Here is a 15401-nt window from a genome sequence, read left to right on the forward strand (position 1 = left end):
AAGGTCCCAATTGGGACTGGTTGGCACTCGGAACCTGGGTTATGGATCTGCTTCCAAGGGGGTTGGGAAAACCCTGACCTTTTGGAAGCAGAGATCATGACAGTACCCCCCCTCAAGGCCCCTCCCAAACCGGGCTCCTCCGGGGGTTTTGGCTTGTCAGGAAATGTTCGGTGAAATCTTTTGATTAGGCGAGGAGCGTGGACATATTCAGCAGGTTCCCAGGATCTCTCTTGGGGGCCATAGCCTTTCCAGTCAATTAGGTAAAATAGTTTAGATTTGGAGATCTTGGAGTCCAGAATGCTTTTGACTTCAAACTCGAGTTCTCCATCAACTAGGATAGGTTTTCGAGATTTAGTTAGTCGGGTTTGAGGTTGCACGGGTTTTAATAGAGAGACGTGGAAGACCGGATGTATCTTCATGTGCGGGGGCAAGTCCAACTTGACCGCTACTGGGTTTACTATGGTAGTGATGGAATAGGGACCAAGGTATCTTGGGTTGAATGTGCGTGGCCCTTTTAGAGGTAGATATTTGGTGGATAACCAGACTTGATCCCCTACTTGATATTGAGGGGCTTCCTTCCGATGTTGATCTGCTCCTTTCTTGTATTGTTCTTTAGCCCTTTGAAGGTGAGAAACAGCTTCCTTAAAGGCTTGAGTGATTGTAGAATGCAGGTAGTCTACTGCTCGTGTTTCAAGATCTTGGAGGGGATCCAACTCCGAGGTTCGAGGGTGACTGCCGTACAAAAGAAAAAACGGGGTTTTCCCAGTTCCCGAATGGACAGAGTTATTGTAGGCATATTCGGCTATCCAAAGGATGTCTTTCCAAGTTTTTTCAGTTTGTTGCAGCATGCAGCGTAAATACTGTTCCAGAGTTTGATTGGTCCTCTCGGTTTGTCCGTCGGTCTGAGGGTGGTGACTGGTCGATAGTCTCACATCAATTTGAGCCGACCGACAGCAACTTCGCCAAAAATGAGAAATAAATTGACTACCTCGATCCGAAATTAGAACCGAAGGAAAACCGTGCAGTCGGACGATGTTTTCGAGAAATTCTCGGGCCAGAGTTGCTGCTGTTGGCATGCCTTTGAGCGGAATGAAATGCGCCATCTTGGAGAATAAGTCCACGATTACTAGAACCGTATTGTATCCGGAGCATGGTGGTAGATCGGTGATGAAGTCCATAGAAAGCGTATGCCACGGGCGAGGTGGGATGTCAATAGGGCGTAAGAGGCCTGCTGGTCTTTCCTTTTGACTCTTGTTTTGGGCGCATACCCCACAGGACATTATAAAGTCTCTGATATCTTTTTTCCAAGACGGCCACCAGAAGTAGCGCTGGATCTTTTCTGAGGTCTTGGCCATACCGGGATGTCCTTCCATTAAAGAATCGTGATAACAAGAGATTACTTTTTTCTGTAAATCTGTGCTGGGTAGGTATAATCGTTCTTGGAAATACAATAAGTTGTCCTTTACTGCAAAGTCCTTTCCCTGCAGATGCCAATTCTGTATGTCTGCTGGAGTTACAAGTTGCCTGGCTTTATCCTTAACTTCCTCTATGGATTCTGTGGCGATTACACCCAGAATTCTTTGTTCGGGAATGATTGGTACAGGTTTAGGGTTGATCAAGTGTTCTTCCACTCCCATCCGAGAAAGGGCATCAGCTTTACCGTTCTTTGTACCAGGTCGATAGGTAATTATGAAGTCAAACTTGGCAAAGAATAATGCCCAACGGAGTTGTCTAGAGGATTGTGCTTTTGCGGTTTTCAAATATTGCAGGTTTCGGTGATCCGTAATCACAGTAACGGTGTGTCGGGCCCCCAGCAGATAATGCCGCCAAGCCTTAAAGGCAGACTTGATAGCCAGAAGCTCCTTGTCAGTAATCGTGTAATTGATTTCAGGAGGCGAGAATTTGCGGGACCAAAATGCCACGGGATGCAACTGATTGGTTACCGGGTCCTTTTGTGATAGAACTGCCCCCATGGCAAGGCTTGAAGCATCAGTTTCCACGATGTAGGGGAGTTCGGGGCGAGGGTGTTTTAAGATTGGTGCAGAGATAAATTTAGTCTTCAAATCCTGGAAAGCTTGTTCCGCCTCGGTAGACCATTCAAAACGTTTGTTTTTCTTTAACAAAGCAGTGATGGGCTGGACTATTCGAGAGAATTCGGGGATAAACCTGCGGTAAAAGTTAGCGAAGCCTAACATGCTTTGCACACCTTTTACGGAGGATGGTTATGGCCATTTGAGAACTGCATCAACCTTCTTTGAATCCATACGCACTCCGCCAGGTGATAATATGAATCCCAAGAATTCAACTTCAGTCACGTTGAAAACACATTTTTCCAACTTAGCGAAAAGTTTGTGTTGACGCAATCTTTCGAGGACCATTTTCACGTGTTTCCGATGTTCAGATTCCGATGAAGAATAAACGAGGATGTCGTCAATGTAAACAACAACACACACATCTATGAGCTCTCTGAGGACATCGTTCATAAACTATTGAAAGGCGGCCGGGGCATTGCAAAGTCCGAAGGGCATGACCTGATATTCAAATAGCCCATACTTGGTGCGGAAGGCCGTCTTCCATTCATCGCCCTCTTTTACTCGTACCAAGTGGTAAGCTCCTCTAAGATCCAGCTTTGTCTATATGCATGCTTTTCTGACTTGGTCCAGGAGTTCAGGGATCAAAGGTAACGGATATCTATTCTTAACGGTGATCTGGTTCAGGGAGCGATAATCTATACAAGTTCTAAGGTCTCCTTCCTTTTTTGGAACGAAGAACAAAGCTGAAGAAGCAGGGGACTTGGAAGGACGAATAAACCCATTTGCCAGGTATTGATCCAGGTATTGTCGAAGGTGAAGATTCTCAGGCTCGGTGAGGGCATAAATTCTACTACAAGGAGGAGTAGATCCAGGTATCAGGTCTATCTGGCAGTCATAAGACCTATGAGGAGGTAGAGAGGTAGCCTGATCCTTCCGGAAAACATCTTGGTATTCTAGGTATTTGGGAGGTAACTGGGGAGTCTCTGAAGAAATTGCTGCCAGTGCAACACCAGGTGGAGGGTGACAAGTAGAGACACATTCTGGAAACTGGACCATTCTTGCTCGCCAATCGATCAGAGGATTGTGTTTCTCTAACCAAGGTATTCCTAGAATAATCTGAAACTGAGGGGCCTTGATCACATCAAACACAATCTTCTCATGGTGTCCATCTTGACTTACTAGCGTCACTTCTTGAGTGGTATGCGTTACTGGCCCGGAGGCTATCTCCGTACCATCCACCGTAGTAATGACGTCCTTTACAGCCTTGGGACAAAGAGTTAGATTCATCCTCAAAACCATTTCATGATCCACATAATTGCCGATGGCACCGCTGTCGACGTAAGCTTCAATTGCATGTAATCGATCCGGATTATCAGGGCTAATGAGGACCATAGGTATCACGAAATGCGAGGTCACGGAACTGGTTTTCACGCTCGGCAAGAGGACCTCTATTCTTGTCGGGCGAGGTCGTTTCCCTGCTCAGAGTTTGTAACTTTGGTAACTGCAGCTCCTACTGCCTTTTTGGCAGGTTTCACCGGACAGTCTCGAAGAAAGTGCCCTGAGTTTCCGCAATAGAGGCATAATTGCAACTGTTTTCTCCTTTCCCGCTCCTTTTGTGTTAGAGGACCTTTCAGACCCCCTATTTGCATGGGTTCCCCGGAGTCTACTCCTTTGGAAGGAGTTGGCGGTTTGGAAAATACTCGAGCATCAAACTTGGAACGATCGGCCTTCCTGTTCTGCAGTCTGTGATCTATTTGAACGACTAAGTCTATATAGTCCGAACAATCTTGTGGGGGATTCACTACTTGGGCTAACACATCTTTGAGCTCTCCACGTAGACCTCTATAAAACAGCGTAATCCTTTTGTCCTCAGGCCATTGAGTTTCCACTATCAGTCTGTTGAAAGACGCAATATAAGCCAAAAGGTCTTGATTACCTTGTCGCAACGAAAGAAGCTCATTGTCCAAGGCCTGCCCCTGTGAATGTCTTGCGAACAGTTTTTCCATACTGAGCTGAAAAGCTTGAAAATCATGGAGGACCGGATCATCTTGATTTACTAGAGGGATCGACCAGTCTGCCGCATTGCCACTAAGGTACGAAAGCACGAAAGCTACTTTAGCTTGATCAGTTGGAAAGGCTGCTGGCCGGCATAAGAAATGCAACCGGCACTGATTGATAAATACTGCAAACCTCTTTGGGTCACCAGAAAATCGTTCGGGCGGAGCCAGAGGTACATTCCCTGGTAGGTTGATCTGCACTGGATTCATAGAGGATTTAGAAGGAAGATTTCCCCCAGATGCGGGTAACGGGGTCTGTCCGGCTTGTGACTGTAGCAATTGTCTAGCGAGATCATCTGTTCGCTCCTTGGAAATAATCAGTTCCCTTCTTAGAGCGTTCGTTTCCTGACGGGCTGCATGCACTTCTGCCCTTAGTTCCCCAAGTGACTGGGCTAGCTGGTCGGTATCCGAGGTTTCCATAGCGCCTGGACGGGAGTTTTGTGGTGGGCTTTGCGTTCTGTAACGCTCACCTGATTCCCGTAGAGGCGCCGGTCTTGACTGGGCGTATACCGTATCTTCAAAGGTGATGTGTAACACACGGCTGGCTCTTTGGGCTGGACCTCTGTGCACTGTATGTCTGACTTGAAGGGTAAGATGTCTGCAGATAGAAAATATAGGATTAAGGAACTGGGTTATTGAATGTCTCTCTTCTTCCCTTTCTCTTCTCCTGTAGAACCCCAAAGGTTAACGCTCTCACCTTAGGTAAGTGAACGCCGTGCTCTCCATCTGCCTCGGGGCAGGGTGCTGTAACCAGTTTCTTCACTGGATAAGGGGAGCAGGCCTCTTGACTTCAGAGGACTGCTGTCCGTCGTTTACTGCACGAACGGTAAGTTTCGAGTAATTCTAATGTCTTTAAAGTCTTTAGTAATGATGTTTCTTGTTTTGCAGGGTTCCGGCGATGGCAGATGACGGGCTGAAGTGAGTTGAAGATGGAGCCCGTGTGATGAATAGAAGCGCCTGGAAGCACGTAAGTAAGCGCTTGTTGCCTGCTTCACGATGCGCTCTAACTGTCTTTTTATTTTGCAGGTACAAGTTCGGAGCGGCTGCAGGGTGCCGGAATACCCACTGGGTTAGATGTGGAAAGGAGTAATGGCACGTGAGTATTAAAGTTCCCCAATGTCTTTAAACGCACCTTGTTTTGTCTTTCAGATGCGGGATGCAGCGCCGAAGGCCTCCGGAGCGTGCGAAGAGTTGGTAAGCTTTTGTCTTTCAGATGCCGGAATGCAGTGTGAAGACCTCCGGAGCGCACGAAGAGTAGGTAAGCCTTTGTCTTTCAGATGCCGGAATGCAGCGCGAGGCGTTGGTGACAGCCGATGGACCAGGTAAGTGAAGAGCTGTCACTGAAGACCGTAATGCTAACCTGTTCTTTCTTGTCTTTATAGGTGTTGCTGAAGACTGGATTCAGGATGGTAAGCCTTTTTCCTTAGGCCCAGGATCAGATGCAGAAGACACGATGAGCGTTCTGCTGCAGAGGATGCAGAATAACGCAAAGCAAGATTCATCCATCGGGTGTGGTTTAAATAGCCTCCTGTAGTGCTTAGGTGTCTCCTTCCACAGCCACGCCTAGGTAAGAAAAGAGTTCCTGCTTTCCAGAAGAGTTCCAGTGTTCTGAATCTAGGGAGTGGCTCCTGCCCCACCCAACAGGAAAAGTAGTTCCAAACAGAAGAGGATCAGAGGCTCAACTGGCAGGCAAGTAAGCAGCAAGGTCTGCTGCAGGTAAGTCCACCCAAGCATTATGAGCCCGGCGCTTCCAGCGCTGGGACTGGGCATATTTATGAGCCTGTTGCCACTGGCGCCAGGACTGGGTCCAAAAGGTCCCAATTGGGACTGGTTGGCACTCGGAACCTGGGTTATGGATCTGCTTCCAAGGGAGTTGGGAAAACCCTGACCTTTTGGAAGCAGAGATCATGACAACAGCCTACCATCCACAGATAAATGGACTGGTAGAGAGGTTTAATCATACTATGAAGAGCATGATAGGTGCTTTAGAAGAACCCCTTAAGAAAAAGTGGGGCCTTCTACTGCCATGCCTTCTCTTAGCATATAGAGAGGTCCCTCAGGAGGGAGTTGGTTACAGTCCCTTTGAACTTCTCTATGGCCATCCCGTCAGAGGTCCATTGGCCCTGATCAAGGAGGGGTAGGAGAGTGCTCCTTCCCCCCAAGCCAGTCAGAGTAACTGACTATGTGATAGGTCTCCGGAGGAGAATGTCACATATGATGGCAAAGCAAGTGATAACTTGAAAGCAGGTCAGGCTCTGGTCAAACATTGGCATGACCAGAAGGCCAGCATTGTTGAGTTTTCTCCAGACCAGCTTGTATTAGTTATGGTGCCAACAAGGCAGAGGGCCTTGCAGGACAAATGGATAGGACCCTTCAAGGTTGTGGGCAAACTTGGAGAGGTGAACTATTTGGTGGACTTAGGCAGACCTAAGGAGGCTCCCATAGTCTTTCACACCAACCGTTTAAAGGCTTATATCTCGAGACCAGAAATAGGAGCTTTGCTTCTAGCTTCAGCTCAAGAGGAAGAGGAGAGTGAACCTCTACCTGACCTCCTCAGAGGCCAACCTTTAGATGAGAAAATAGAAGGAGTTAATCTCTCTTCTCAGCTGATTTCTGAACAACAGGGGAGTGCCTAGTTCTGTTGAATCAGTTTGCCTCCCTGTTTTCACTATCACCAGGCTTGACCCCTTGGGGCCAGCATGATATTCTCACTGGTGACTGTTTCCCTGTGAAAAGCAAAGGTTATAGAATCTCAGAACATGTGAGATCCTACATCAAAGGAGAGGTCAACAAGATGCTTGATCTCGGGGTTATAGAGCCATCTACAAGTCCATGGTCTAGTCCAGTTGTTCTAGTACCAAAGGCAGGATCCAAGGAGTTGAGATTATGTGTGGACTATAGATCTCTAAATGCAGTCACTAAGACTTATGCCCATCATTTGCCAAGGACAGATGAACTGGTGGGTAGACTTGGTTCAGCCAAGTACCTCAGTACATTTGACCTAACCTCAGGCTATTGGCAAATAGCACTGACATACCATGCCAAGGAGAAAACTGCATTCTCCAACCCAGCAGGCCTCTACCAGTTTAAGGTTATGCCTTTTGGACTAAAGAATGCACCTCCTACATTTCAAAGGATGGTTAATCGAATTCTGAATGGGATGGATGACTTCTGCATGGTATACTTGGATGATATTGCAGTGTTCATCCCTACATGGAAAGAACATATTAATCACCTGGGATATTTTTTGCAGGCTCTTGAGCAGGCCCATCTGATCATAAAGGCAAGCAAATGTTAGATTGGTCAGGGGAAAGTGGTCTACCTTGGTCATGAGGTAGTAGGAGGTAAAATATGGCCATTGCCCAACAAGGTACAAGCTGTGCAAAACTGGGCCACCCCCTACTAGTCAAACCCAAGTGATAGCTTTCCTAGGTCTCACTTGGTACTACAGGAATTACATAGAGAACTATGAGTCCATAGCTTCTCCCTTGAATGTGATCTCCTCTCCAAAATTCCCTAAAAAGGTTAGATGGAATGAGGAGTGCACTCAAGCCTTTGAACACCTGAAGAAAGCCCTTTGTCAAGCTCCAGTCCTAAGAGCTCCTGATTATCACCAACCCTTCATTGTGCAGACAGATGCCTCCAATATAGGTATAGGTGCAGTCCTTAGTCAACTGGATGAGAAAGGGAGGGAGCACCCCATTTGCTTCATCAGTAGGAAACTGAAGGAACCAGAAACAAGCTGGGCAACCATAGAGCGTGAATGTTTTGCCATTGTGTGGGCTCTGAAGAGATGTAGACCATACTTGTATGGATCTACCTTTGTGATTCAGACAGACCACCAACCCTTGAGATGATTAATGCAAATGAAAGGGGAGAACCCAAAACTTCTAAAATGGGCAATCTGCCTGCAAGGGTTTGATTTCACTATTGAGCACAGAGCAGGATGTCCCCACCAAAATGCTGAAGGTCTCTCTTGGTTGTTTTTAACCGACTAGAGGTAGAGATTCATCCAGGAGTGGATTAAATCCTCCTGTCCCTTAGTCTGGGGCGGGCGAGTGTTAGGGAGAATTCTCATAAATGGCTGATTTCCTTTACCCAATGGGTCCCTCAGCAGCTTTGCTGGATTTCTAGGGTTTCTTTTTTTCACCTGGTAAGAGTGTGAGCCTTTTTCCCACTATTACATGTGTTTTGCTGTGTGTGTTTCTACTTTTTGTGTGATCTTGGGCAATGGATCATCACCTACTCCATAGCATCATTTTGCATGTGTGTTACACAGCACCTTCAGTGCAGTGACACAGGGTTGTCTTTGAGACTTCCCACCGACTCCATTTTCTGGGGCAGACTACTGTCCCCCAGAAAAGATAAAGTTGCCATTAACTTTATGTTAGTCACTTTAAACCACAGACCCAGTACACCCCTTCTTACATGGAGTATTGGAAAGGGTTAATTCCTACTCCTTTTTGTCTGTGTCTCTTGGAGCATTGTTTCGCTCCCTTTACATCCAGACTTGGCTGGTGGCAGTGGTAACTACCCTATTTTGTATACCGCGGTTATCGTAAATAACCATGGTATATTGTTTTAGGCTATTATATTAGCCTCAAACATAAACCTGCTTGACCATATATATTTTATTACGGTTCCGGCTGGGTTTATTCGCCATTTCTTTTTGTAAATGTCTTTCTCATGTTTTACTCTGCGTGCCAAACTAGATTTGGTCCCTTTGTTTGCCGTCTTATTGCAAGCTTCTGCACAGAAGCCCTCCTTAAGGCACCTGAAAGTCTGGGTAGGCAGGATGTGAGGGAGGGGACAGCCACCCTGCTGTGTGACTGACAGCCAGGCTGTATGAACGGGGCACAACTGCATAAAAAGCAGGTCTTTGGGACTGGAAGAGCAGAGTCGCCACTGGAACAAAAGAACCAACAAGGAACAGATGGAAGAGGACCCCTACAATGACTGAACCGCCCGGTGAAGCCCTGCTGCAGGTCCGAATCTTCAGAATCCGACGACAGAGAAGATCCTCCAGGAAACTTCTTCCCTTGAGCTGGTGGGAGCAACCAGTTTGCGCAAACTTCAAGCCAGGACTCCTCCTCCGGTCGAATTCACTGTACAGAGCTACAGTGGGCCGGATAGCCAGGAAGGTCAGACCCTGCTTGGGTTTTAAGGAGCGCACCTTTTATTTGTTGCTTTGCTCTGCTGCTGGTTTCTTCCGTGGGTAGTGCAGGACCCTCCAGTATTCCTACTTCTTGTCAGTCCGACAGTCAATTCAGGAAGCGTGAGCCTGCAGGAACTACCAGGAACGCCCACTTCAGCTACAGATTCCTCTCCGTTTTAAGGTACTGTGCAAATCCGGTTGTTCGTTTCATTCAACTGCGGTGAAAGTGTTTAAAGTCTTTCTCCAATCCGAGGGCTTGTCCTTCTCTTCTCTTTGAACTAACCTTTCGGCCAACCAACCTCGTCCGGAATCCGTGGCACAAACTTTACCGAGAACTACCCTGAACCGTGTGATCTTGAGCAAAAGACTTTTGACCTACTGACTTTGGCCCTAAGCCTTTTTTACCTGATTCTATCATTGTAGTTCCTCTTGCTCAATTGCCCTGAGTACTTACCTGTTGGTGTGGTTCAATTTTTATTAACTTTGTCTTTCCTTCCCTTTTAAATTGCTGGAGGGCCATTTTGCTCCCACTTCATTTTGTGAGCTTAACTTGTCTGGAACTTATTGGGAGTTGTGTGGTGTATTAAGAGTGTGATTTTTAAACTGCTAAGAATAGTCAAATGTTATACAACTGAAGAGTAAATAAATGTATATTCGTTTACTTGAAAACCTTGAGTCAGTGTTTGTTTGAATCATAGTAATTGCTGTTCTTTGTGTAACTATTTGATACTGCTCACTTACTCTTGAGATAAGTCTGGCTGCTCAGCCACTGCTAGCACTTTAACTGTGTAGTACAGGCTTGTACCAAAGGTGAATTTGTACTGTCACTTGTAGTCTTAATTGTGTGTGGTGTTCCCAAAGGGTACTGCATATAATTCTGCCTAACACTAACTATATCAAGGAATGGTGTCCACCAGCTCGCAAACAGTTTTCTTACTGGTTGGGCTATAAGATCTAGTTTCAATGGCTTTTATAAATATGTTTTTCTCCTCTCTTTTTTTCTTTCTTTCTTTCTTTCTTTCTTTCTTTCTTTCTTTCTTTCTTTCTTTCTTTCTTTCTTTCTTTCTTTCTTTCTTTTCCCTTTCACCTTCTTGGATGGAGTGGAGCTTCTTAACCTTTACAACGCTTCCAATAGTGTGTCGGGCTCACTATGGCTTTCCTCAAATGAACTTCATTCATGGCATTCACAAATCTCAATGTCTTTTTAAACAGTTCACTGTGGACATCCCTCTTTCGGGTTCACCTTTACCAAGACACTGTTTATCGGGACTTTAGGCTTGGCCCCTTTCCATCGGAATCCCTCTGTCGGGTTCACTCTTGCCAACTTTTGGCAGTCATGCAATTTCTTCTATTTTCTTATGATGCAGGATTCACTTCCCTTAGCTTTACAATCTTCTGCCAGTCAAATACTTTCGACTGTACAGAGGATTTTGCTAGACCCCTATAAGAACACTTTGATCCCTTTCTCGCCCCGTTCCCCATGCCTTCTGGTAATGGTAGTATCAACAATAGGGTAATTGCCCCGAGTTTCTCGAGTGAGCACCCACATGGTGACGGGCTCCTCTGAAGCTGGTTTTCCCCTCTTGTATTAACAGTTCTTTGTACATTTCTTCAATTAGTCGTTTGCTACTTTTGTTCAACGCAGTTCGGTTTCTAACCGTCTCGCGCTTCGACTCACCGGCTGTGATGAAGTGCTTAGCTTTCCTTGTCTCTGGAGTCAAGGATGGTACCATAGTGGCAAGCCTCTCTCCCTGGCTTGGTTATCCGCAGAGGAGGGACTGTGTTCCATTGACATCTGCTGCAACACACACTGGCTATTGTTTGCAGTCTTACAATTCCTTCCACAGAGGCTTCGTGGGCTTGAGTCAGAAAGGGCAAGGTTGCTTCTCTCCTTGTCACCCTTTCGGTTCTCACTGCCTTTCTCCTCTTAAACTACCGTACTTGGATAGCTAAGCCGTTGTGCGGTCTGCCTTGCTCGTATTGTGCTCTCGGGCTCCACATTTTATCCCTGTGGGGAAAGGAAAGGGCCGTCAGGTGTGTGTGATTCCGGTCAATTGCCTGACTTTGCCTGACCAGGTATACAGTTTTCATATTAGTCTGTTATTTTTCACTGTATTTTTACATTTACGTTTATTTATTTATATTGCGCACAATAGACCCTCAGGCATGATGGCGCGACAAGACATACAATACATAAATCAGAACACATGGGCATACAGCATAGCAGGGTAACTATATAGAGATAATACTGGCTAAAATCAGGAGGATTCAGTTCAGTGCTATGTTCATCTTTGAATTTGGTGAAGAGTGCTGTAGATTATGAAGACTCTGTAAAAAGAGGGGTAAGATACTTAAACCACATCCCACCAATATACAATCGGTATTAGCCTCACTGCACCAGTCATCAATATGAATCCTTCGGAGTACCCTAAAATCGTCTGGTCTGACACAATCGGGGACTACTTTTCTGTTAAGCCAGGCTAGGACTTTGTTCTTTAGGGCCTCCCTTATTTCATGTTGAGTAGGTTTCGCAACGTTAGTTATTACAAAGTCCTGGGATCGAGAGCGAACCTGCTCAAGTTGGAGTCAGTGATGATTGCCATTTTAGAATTTTTAATGCGTACGTTATGGGAAGGTGTTTGTGTTGGAAAAGGAGGGTGGTAGAGTTTCCAAGTATCCTACAGGATCGGAGGGGAAAATGTGTTATATGGAATTATAACCCTCGTACTAGTGGGGTTGGTGACCTCAGAAGAGGGAGATTGGTAGGATCTGGGAAACAAACGGGAATGACAGGGATTATTATCATGAACTGAACAGTGGGGATTGCGGGAGCGATAGTGTGTTGTTAATGCTGATTGAGAGAAAATAATGACCAGAGGGACGTGGAAAAGAATGACTGGGAGTTTTCGGGTAAGACACATTTTGGGAGGTATAGTTTCTGGATGTAACAGAGTTTGGAATCCTAGGGGATTTGTTATATATGCAGGGGTCATTGTATCTGGGCAAGAAAGGTTCAATGGGAGCAAGAGAGGCAGATGTAGTGCAACCTACAAAGGTCTTAGGGATCTCGTCCTCCTCTCCTTCTTCCCCGGTATAATACTACATCTCACCTAGGGTATTCCCCTGAGCATAACCCTAGGTTCCCCATACAAGGTGATACTCCCTCGCTCGTCTACTCCTAGGGTTTGTATCTGAGAGGGCCAGTTCTTCCGAGGCCCCCTGAATAAGGGATTCCCAGATCTACTTGGGAGAATACCCGCAGGTTTCTCACACAAAAATAAAATGAGTAAAGTAAATTAAGTCTAGATATGCTAGAAAAGTAGGTACAATGATAAGTGGCTGCAGCTTGCAATACACCAAAGATTTATGTGCCACAGTGTTAGTCAACATTGAAATAATGGGCGAAGGAATTTGTATTGCTAGTGTGCATTATGAACATGTGACTGTGGTCTTTGCACATTTACATCTTACTGTGGAGGGGAACGAGGGGCGCGTGCATGAATACAGAAATGAATATGATTGCGGGAATAGATTTACACAGAGGCTAGTAAGCCTTTACTCTACTGTTCATGTGTATAAACTTTTGTGTGATCACTGTTCTTGTCTTTATGTTACTATTATTCTTTCACATTCCAGCAATTATGCCAGACAAAGTGTGATGCCTTTGTGGCTGGTATAAGGATGAAAATCAAGACCTTTCATTATCTACAAGCTGTCTGAGGCTTGGGAACACACTACCTGCCAGTCTTTTTGAGAAACTACTTTTCTTCACGATACCTTAGATCTTGTTGCTGCAAGTCTCTGCTGGGGAAACGCTTCTCATAGCAGAGAGCAGGGGGCAGATTATTATTGACATGTAGGGAAATACGTGCCTGTGTGGACGTGCCTGAGGGTATTTATTTTGGAAGAAAACGTAAATGTGCACATTGATACCAGTACAATGGAAGTAAATATTGTGTAACACTCACCTGATTCCCACGGAGGCGCTGGTCCCGGCTGAACTGTTATAGTCTCTTCAATTGAGAAGCGTAGAGCTCGGATGACTCTCTGGACAGGGCTTCCTCTTATTGACCGTCTGGCTTGCAGGGTAAGGTTTCTGCAGGCGGAAGGAAAAAGGGTTAATAACCGTTTGACTGGACTTCCTCCTCACTAATCGCCAACTCTCCGAAAGTCCAATGTCCTGGTGAGCTCTCACCTTAGGCGTATAAATGCTGGGCTCTCCATGCTGCGACTTATGCAAGGGCGCGTGGGTTCCAGTTACGTCACTGGAGGTCCTCAAAGTCTTTTGTGGCCTTAGAAGTGGCCAGGTGCTGAGATGCCAAAAGGTGATGCCACCGTTACTGCACGAGCGGATGCCAGTAGGTATAAAGAGTTTATAGTCTTGATGGGCACCTTTAATGAAGTCTTTGCATTGTCTTTTTCAGGTGCCTGGATGCTGAGGGCGTGGTCACTGAGAGCGCGACACGTGCGGTTGTACGTAGGTATGGGAATTTCAATGACACCTCAATAAAGTCCCTTGTTTTCTGTTTTCAGGTCTTGAGATGTTGCGGGCGTTTTCCCAGTCGCGGATGCACGTGGGGAAACATGTAAGTGTTAGGCTTTCTTGCAGTCTTTAATGGCACTTAAATAATGTATTTTCTTGTTTTCAGGTGCCGGGCTGCTGCGGTTGAAGAGATCGTAATACGCGCACAAAAGCAGGTAAGAAAAGTAAATGCAGCCGCCTTCACCCGATTCCAACTTAACAATGTTCTTTGTCTTTACAGGTGCCGTTAGGCTGCTGAAGAGAAGGCCGCGAAGAATCCGTGAAAGCACAGATGGATCAGGTAAGCGAGCGCGGCTGTGAACGTGTTGCAACTTGCTAACCTTATGTTTCTTTTGCTTGCAGGTTCTGCCGGTGTCTGGATTCCTGGATGGTAAATATAGTTCTCGTGTCTTTCTTCCACAGGTTGCTGAGCTGAAGCTGGAGATGTCACTGGAATGCTGGAGCTGACTCAGTGAGCGTCCTGCTGCAGATGCAGAATAAGGCGAAGCACGTTTTCCCAATCGGGTGTGGTTTAAATAGTGTTGGAGTGATTGGGTGTCTTCTTCCTCAGCCTCGCCCAGGTAAAAGAGTTCCTGTGTTCCAGAGCTAAGGAGTGGCACCAGCCCCACCCAGGTAAGAAAGTAGTCCCAGTTCAGGGAATAGTTCGTCCCAGCAGAAGGCTGGGGACTTCATCCTGCCAGCATTTGCAAAGGTGAGTATGCAGCATGGTCTGCTACAGGTAGGTCCACCCAAGCACCTTTGCAAGAATTATGAGCCCGGCGCCCATGGCGCCGGGACTGAGGTTTCTTATGAGCCTGGCGCCAGAGGCGCCAGGACATGGTCCAAAGGGCCCCAATAGGGGTTTTCTGGAGCCGGGGACGAGGGTTGTGAGCCTGCTTCCGGGGATGCTGGGCTTGACTTGGCTTCTCGGGAGCAGTGCTCATGACAGCACCCCCCCTCAAGGCCCCTCCCAAACTTGTCTTCCCCGGAGGTTTTGGCCTATTGGGAAAAGTTTGATGGAATTTTCTGACTAGGCGAGGAGCATGGACGTGGTCAGAGGGTTCCCATGATCGTTCTTGAGGTCCGTAACCCTTCCAGTCGATCAGATAGTATAATTTTGACTTGACGATGTTGGAGTCTAGGATGTTTTTAACCTCAAATTCAGGTTCTCCATTTACTTGAATAGGCTTTGGAGGTTTATTCAGTCTGGTTCCAGGTTGAATAGGTTTTAGTAGAGATACGTGAAACACTGGATGTATTTTCATGTGGGATGGCAAACCCAATTTGACAGCCACTGGGTTTATTATGGCTGTAATTGGATATGGTCCCAGATATTTTGGGTTGAAGGTGTGAGGTCCTTTAAGTGATAAATGTTTGGTGGATAACCAAACTTGATCTCCAACCTGGTATTAGGGGTGTCTCTTCGGTGTTGGTCTGCTCCCCTTTTGTACCGTTCTTTAGCCTGTTGTAGGTGGATTGTCGCTTCTTTAAAAGCTTGAGTGATAGCATTGTGAAGTTGATCCACGGCAGGCGTTCCAAGATCTTGGGGCGGGTCGATATTGGAGGTTCGAGGATGAATCCCATATAAAATGTAAAAGGGACTTTTTCCGGTTCCTGAATGGATCGAGTTGTTG

The sequence above is a fragment of the Ambystoma mexicanum genome, chromosome 4p (assembly GCF_040938575.1).
Source record: "Ambystoma mexicanum isolate Mex_15411 chromosome 4p, UKY_AmexF1_1, whole genome shotgun sequence".
Classification (NCBI taxonomy): domain Eukaryota; kingdom Metazoa; phylum Chordata; class Amphibia; order Caudata; family Ambystomatidae; genus Ambystoma; species Ambystoma mexicanum.